Consider the following 8,267-nt stretch of genomic DNA (forward strand, 5'->3'; position numbering starts at 1 on the left):
GCTTAGGTCTTACTCCTGATTCTATGCTTGTGCTCCAGGATCACTCCTGACAGTGCTGAGGGTAGAACAAAAGGGCCAACTTATAAAAGATCTGTGTCTACTCATAGGGTTCTGTGCATGTTTGCCAAGAAACAGTCTGTGGATTTTCTTATTTTCTTCACTTAGGATATTTATGAGAGATACTTCTACTTGCCCAGTTCTGTGTAGTAACTGCGGACATGCAGTGGAGAGTCAGATGAACATTGTATTGTCCTCATAAAATAGCCTGAGGACTTGGCTTACCTTTACTAAGGACTTTCAGACACTTGGGCATTGGACAGATTTTTGAGCTTTATCTTGACCCTGAGACTTAGCTAGGGACTCATTTACTATTGATCTTAGAAATTTGACTCAACCTGGTATATTGAATGCTTTTAAAGTAGAAACAGCAAGATCCACTCCAAAGGTTCTCAATCCTCTTAGCATCATCTGGAGGTTGTTTAAATGCTTATACCTGGGCCATCCCCATTTGGTTTTCATTCAGCTAGTCTGAATAAGAGCCAAATCATCAGTCATGTCTCAGTGAGGGACTGCTACTGACTCTTCAGTGACCACTACTCCTATATCCTATAGAAACTGGGAGAAGTGTTCAGAATGAGACATGATATACCAGTAACTGTTTGAATTCCCAAACATATTGGGAATTGATCATGAGGTCAGAAATCTAGAAGATTGCCAACCAGAATATCAGTTCGTGATTGTGGGGAAATGACCATTCTAATGGTATTTTGCCCTGTAAAAGAAAAAAAATACTACAGGGGTTGGAAAGATAGTGTGTGACTGAGGTGCTCTTCCTGGCAGCATGCCTGGTACCCTGATCATTTCCAGGAGTAAGACCTGAGCATAGACCAAGAAATAAACCCTAGAGTGATTGTACAGTGGTGAGGGTGTTTCCCTTTCCTGGGTTTGAACCCCAGCATCCCATATGGTCCCTAGTACTGCCAGGAATAATTCCTGAGCAAAGAGCCAGAAGTGGCTCACTCCTGAGCACCAGGGGGAGTGACCCGCGCCCCCCAAAATAAATTCTAATGACCATTGGGTATGACCCAAACTACCCTCCCTCACAAAAAAAAAGAAAGAAATTTTCATCTATATAACTTGATCACAAATTAATAACGACCTCTACACTGATTTTAATGGGTTTCTCTACTTTGGTATTTTGAGAGATAACTACTCTGAGGTTTCTTTCTTTGTTTGAATTTCTATTCTAAATACAAAGCACCACTCACGAGTTTGATAATGCTTAATACTGGCAAGCACTAATAAACTGGAAGAACATATCTTAATCATATGGAGTGATTTTCATTTTATAAATGAGAACAAGGAAGGAAGCTTTAAGAGATAAAGTGATTCTCACCCCCAACCCCCCCCCCAAGATCAAACATCCAATAAGCTCACAGTTTGGTCTCAGCATGAGCCTATTTAACAATATAGCTTTATACAACTTTATGTTATAGATGAGGATTGCACTGTTTACATGTAAATAGAATCTTAGTAAAGTAAACCATTTTCTGTGTTAAAAGAACTTTCTAGTTTAAAGGTATAATCATGAACCCCTGTCATTAAAAGCAGCAAAATGCTTTTCAAGGTAGAGATAGCTGGATGTGGATTTTTTGTCTTTTCAAATCTTTTTTTTTTTTTTTTTGGTTTTTGGGTCACACCTGAAAGCTCAGGGGTTACTCCTGGCTTTACGCTAAGAAATCAATCCTGGCAGACTCAGGGGACCATATGGGATGCCGGGATTTGAACCACCGTCCTTCTGCATGCAAGACAAACGTCTTATCTCCATGCTATCTCTCCAGCCCCTGTCTTTTCAAATCTTATAGAATGAGACAAAGCAACCAGAGAACAAAGTCAAAGGCCCATAGACAACTACATAAAAAAATTAATTGTGCCCAATGTTTCTTCACCACAAACCCTAGAGACAGACAAGTGAGGACAAATGATAATGGTGACACCAAACACACAGTATTTTTTTTATACAGGAAAAAGCACAGGAAAGGCACAGAGAACCTGACCAAGCTGAGAATAGGTGAAAATAAGTAACCGCTCAAGTATCACAGGACTATTTAAGAATAGCAGTTAAGGGGCCCGAGTAGTGGCGCAAGCAGTAGGGTGTCTGCCTTGCACGTCTTAACCTAGGACAAACCACAGTTTCACACACACACACACACACACACACACACACACACAAACACACACCCTGAATCCCATATGGTCCTCAAGCCAGGAGCGATTTCTGAGCACATAGCCAGGAGTAACCCCTGAGCATCACTGGGTGTGGCCCCAAAACAAACAAAAAGAATAGTAGTTAAGGGACCAGAATGATAATACAGTGAATAAGGCATTTGCCTTGCCTAGTTCCAGTCCCTCTACCATACAAACACTCCCTAAAACCTATCCACCATGCAAAATACCCCCTCAGCCCCTAAACTAAAAGTGATTCTTTTTTTAGTGTATAGCCAGGAGATAAGTTCTGAGTACTAGCACTTGTGGCCAACAAACAAACAAAAAAACAGCCATTAAAAACTACCTAACAGGGGCCGGGTAGGTGGCGCTGGAGGTAAGGTGTCTGCCTTGCAAGCGCTAGCCAAGGAAGGACCGCGGTTCGATCCCCCGGCGTCCCATATGGTCCCCCCCAAGCCAGGGGCGATTTCTGAGCACATAGCCAGGAGTAACCCCTGAGCGTCAAATGGGTGTGGCCCAAAAACCAAAAAAAAAAAAAAAACTACCTAACAAATATGATTTTCAAATATAAAAACTATTGACACACCTGTTAGCAATAGGAAAGAACTCAAGAAATATTGTTCAAATATGGATTTTCTCAAAAACTAAAAATTGAGCTTCCATATGACTCCTAAGAATATATTCTAGGAGTCCAAAAACAGAATTAGAAAAGCCCATTACTGCATTCTATGTTCATCACAGTACTATTCATAATAGCCACTTGAAACAACCTAAGTGCCCAATATCAGGTGAGCAGATAAAGAAACCATGGTATATCTCCACTATGGAACACTATGCAACTGTTAGGAAAAATTAAGCTATAAAATTTACTTATACATGGATGGATATAGAAACTATTAGGCTGAGTGAAATGAGTCAGAAGGAGAGATATAGACATAGAATGATCATACTCACTTGTAGGATATAAAAAATAAAAATAGTATGGTAAAAATATCCAAAAAACACTAGACACAAGGGCCAGAAGGAAGCTTGACACAAATTGTGGCAGAGTGCTGTTAAGGCAGAGAAGGGATAAGTATAACAATGATAGTGAAAATGATCACTCTGAACAAAAATTGGGTCCTGAGAAGATATAAAGTGATAGGCATGATACCCCACAGTAACAATCTTGCAAATCACAGTGTCTAAAAAGAGTAGTGGGGTAAAATAAGAGAGACAGTGAGACAGAGACATAGAAGGAAAATGTCTGCCCCAGAGGCAAGTGTGGAAAGGAAACTGGCAACATTGGTGGTGGGAAATGTGCACTGGTAATAAATGTTGTAAATTGTATGACTGAAACTCAATTTTTATGAACAACTGTATCTGTGAGGGGAAAAAATACCATTGTGAACAACCTTGTAATCATTATGTTTAAATAAAGTATTTTAAAAATATTATTTCATTAGATCATTCAAGTCAATCTACTAGAAAATGTTTCAAGTTTCACAATATTCAATGAAACATCAAATTGATATGAATGGTAATTATCAGGAAATTAAATCAGTAGTAGAGAACTTGACTTGCATGTGTAGGACTTTGGGTTTGATCATGACAAAAATATCAATAATAATGTCAAGGATCAAACATGAAGTTACTAATACATTACTCATTTACAAGAATAAATGGGTGTTAAAAAGTGAAGTGTATATTTGTTTTATGCCCAAGCAATGGAGATACATTTTAGCTCTTAGAACTCAATTATGAACCATTTTGTAACCATGGTGCTTTAAACAAGTAATTATTAACTAATTATTTTAGATCCTACACAAAATCTCTAAGGACAGAGATCCAGAACTTCTAGCTAATGGGTATGTGATGGTTTTGGAAGAATGTCATGATCAGAGACAGCCTAGAAGATCCCCAACCATTGTCATAAACTATGTGACATATCTATAATCTGTTCCCTTTATAATACACTTGTCATCTGGTAAAATAAAAATAGAAGAATGTAGCATTTTTAAATTTTATCATGAACTATATTCACATTAATAGCAGCAGCAGTAAGAGTGTTCTTTTCAGACCATTACATATATAACACAAACTAACAAATGAGTCATTATTGAATTTTGGCTATTTTAATCCTATTACATCCTGTATCTTTGAGAATCTGGGCCCTTAAAGAAGCACCAGTGTGAATTCATGAGATGTTTTATTAATAGGCATAAGAAAGGTGTGTGTATAAGAAAGGTATGTATTCACAGTGTATGTATGTGTGAGAGAGAGATAAAAAGAGAGTGCAAGTGAAAGAAAGAAATGCAACATTCCAGGCCATCCAGATTCCAGATTCTTAAATTATATTTGCTACATGAAAAAAATTCAGAGTGATTTTCAGACTTTCTGACTATGTTTAAGATACCATCTTTTTATATCAGGCAGTGAGAGAATTATCAAAGATAATTAATATCAGGTTCTCAGAAGTCAACTTAAAGAGGCTCTCAGCTAAAGTGAGCAATAATTTGAGCCTTAAAAATTATCATTTTTACATTTTAAACTCACCAAATGTTCTTAAATATTACTTCATAATTGTTATAGATACTTGGTTATTTTTGGAGGAAAAGAGAGAACTATTTATCTTGAGAATGAGTCAATGAAAAGCAACAAGAGCATATATTGCATTTTCTATAAAACTGATATCTCTAGGTACCTAAAGAATAAATGATAGCAACCATTTTTTTGTAAAATAGTCCAAGTATACATGAAGTATACATAAAATTATAAATTAGAATGCCTTTCATTTGAAGCCTTTGAAGAAGACACAGATTAATTTATTGGGTGCTGACATGAGAAAACAGAGACAAGTGGGCAAATCTCTTCATCCAACTGCAAGTTACAAAAGGACAGAGAACAGAGACTACATTGAGCATGATGATTCAATCAACAAAAACAGGACTATGGGAGAACTCACTAGATCAAATGCTCTGAAGGTCCAACAAATGAGTTATAAGGAAAAGGGATAAAATAAAGCTATAAATTAAAGGAGAGTTAAGTTGTGCTGAGGGATGGATCAGTAACAAAAGCACCTTCCTTATAAACTTGAGGTCCCTAGTTCCTTTCTTGGTGCCACCCATGTGAGTTAGGCCAGGTCTCTAGCTCTGCTGCTTGGGAACCCCAAAATGCACACAGTGTGTATAAGCTACATAGCTCAGTCATCCTAACAGTAAAGGGAAAGGAGAGGGAAGAATGGGGTCTAAAAATATTGAGCTCATATTGGAAAGAGAGTACACAGGCTAAGGTGCTAATTTGGCACAAAGACAAATTGTGTGTGTGTGTGTGTGTGTGTGTGTGTGTGTGTGTGTGTGTGTATAATTTGGAGAGTTTTATTTTGGGGGATAGACACCCAAGCAGTACTCAGGAGGCCCAGGGCCCCTCCTGGTTATTCTCAGACATCCAAGCTGATTGTTCAATGCAAGGGCCCACTGAGGCTGTGCTAGGAATTACCCTACCAGCATTTGAGTATCCTCCAGGGTTACACAGTGCAGTTCCTGGGGTTTTGTGGTTTTGAGATTGAACCAGGTAAATCACAAATTAGGAATGTGCCTTAACCATTGTAATATCTCTTATATTATAGTGATTATTATACAACTCGGGGTCGTGGTTACTTTCTGAGAAAAGGAGGAGACTGAAGAAAATTAAGATGTTCTTAGCATGGCCAGCATATAGTTCTTCTTTGATCTGAGGTACATACAAGAGAATCCATCTTACAGAACAACAACAGAAGGAAATACAAAAATAATAAGCTATCTATTTATTCCATATGGATTTCCTTAACTGTATTTTATTTTATAATAAAAGCGTCTTTAGAGCTGATTGCAAAATGAAGAATAAATTGTGCAGCTTGTCTAGTTACCTACCTACTAACTTCTCTTAACTCAGTTAAGAGAGTTTTGTCTTTACACAGAAATGTACTTTTAACCAGAGACATATGCATATGTATAGGATAGTTTTTAAAATACATTACAGGTATATTTTCAGGGATTATGACATTACAATGATCAACTAATGTTTCTCAAGTCCTTGTTATGCTCAGGGCACTCTGTTCCATTGTAATTGGCTCTTAACTTCAGAGACTTGGATTATTTCCTGGATTAGTTAACACTGAGTGACAAAAGTATCAACTGTGGTTGGACATTTTGTGCCATTGTAGACATGTGGTTTATGTTTACTCCAATTCATGGACAGAACGACAACACATTTTTGTTTTCTTCTGGGGATACACTCAGCAGGACTCAGGATTTACTCCTGACTCTTTGCTCAGTGATCATTCCTGGCAGGACTCAGGGGACCATAGGCAATGCCAGGGTTGAACCCAAGTTAGCCATGTACAAGCCAAGTTCCCTACCCACTATAATATCACTCGTGCCCCAATTATAACATCTTGAAGCAAAAGGAGAGGCTCACAAAACACTTCCCTCAGCTTGAAATTAAGTGTCTTCCCTCCTGGTCAGAACCACAACTAGTCTTGTGACTCAGGTTTCAGCCTCAGGATCCACGGGTTACAGTCTCACTAGTTCAATCTCCCATGTCCTGCCTCTCAGTGCCTGGGACAATTTGGTGATTCATCATCCCAACCTCCCAACCACAACACATAAAAACACATAACCAGTTCCTCGAAATGACAGATTTTGGGGAGAGGGTTATCATGGGTACAGATTCCCAGCAAAAGTAAAGGAAGGATGTTTGAAACTGTTTACCAACTCCAAATCATATATGTCCTGAGACAGCTTACTCCTTTCTACCAGAAAAACCAATCAGTTTCTATATCAATCAAGATTAATACTTGAAAGAGAAAGGCGGTGGAGGAGGAGAAATTGAAATATAGGCATGTAGCAGAGGCTGGGTTAGGCAAATACATTTGTTCATCCAAGTGATCCTCAGAACAACCTAAATGGACGTGATACTAGAACATTTACAAAGTAGAAGAAATGAGGGGCCCAAGCAATAGGACAGGAGGTAGGTGCTTGCCTTGCCTGTAGGTGACCTAGATCAATCCCTAGCAAAATGGTTATATGGTCTCCCAAGACCATAAGGAGGGATTCCTGACCACAAAGCCAGGAGTGAGTCCTAAGCACAAATGACTGTGGTCCTCACACACACAGTAAAACTGAGGAGCAGAGAATTGAAATACTTGATCAAAATCACATATCTAAAAGTAATAAGCTTAAGTAACAGATCACAAGTCCTGGCTCTAAAACCTGTATTAAAAAGTTGTTGCGGGGCCGGCGAGGTGGCGCTAGAGGTAAGGTGCCTGCCTTGCAAGTGCTAGCCAATGAAGGACTGCAGTTCGATCCCCCGGCGTCCCATATGGTCCCCCCAAGCCAGGGGCAATTTCTGAGCTTCAGTGATAGGGTGCTTGCCTTGCACGCAGCTGATCCAGGAGGGAAGGTGGTTTGAATCCCGGCATATGATTCCCCAAGCCAGGGAGATTTCTGAGCCCATAGCCAGGAGTAACCCCTGAGCATCACTGGGTGTGGCCCAAAAACAAAACAAAACAAAAAAAAAAAGTTGTTGCTACTTTGCTAAATGAGTCTTAATGGTTTAGCAGGTTCAGCAAATGTTAAGGTAGGAAGTAGCTTCAATTTGAGTGTTCCTTGGCTTGATAACTTCCCATACTAGTAAGCTCAAGCAGAAAATACAACTAGTCAATGATAAAACCGTACTAACTGTCTCCTTTCCGGATGTGGAAGATGTTGTCTTGAACATCTCTCAACTACTCAAAAGTAGTCTCTCAACTACTTTTGTTTAAGCTACATCAAAGAAACCATGATTTCTTTGCTAGATTTTCAAAGTAACTTCTTTAGTTTCTAGGCCACACAGAGCAGTACTCATGGCTTACTGCTCAGTGCTCAGAAATTGGGGGGACAATATGGGTTGCCAGGGACTGAACTGGCTCTGCGATGTAAAAGCAAATGTCCTACCCACTGTATTATCACTCTGACCCCTCTCACATTAGCTTCTAAAGTGGGTATCTTCCTCTGTTTCTAGCTAGAGATGAAGAAAAAAAA

This window comes from Suncus etruscus, chromosome 10 (assembly GCF_024139225.1).
Source record: "Suncus etruscus isolate mSunEtr1 chromosome 10, mSunEtr1.pri.cur, whole genome shotgun sequence".
Lineage (NCBI taxonomy): Eukaryota > Metazoa > Chordata > Mammalia > Eulipotyphla > Soricidae > Suncus > Suncus etruscus.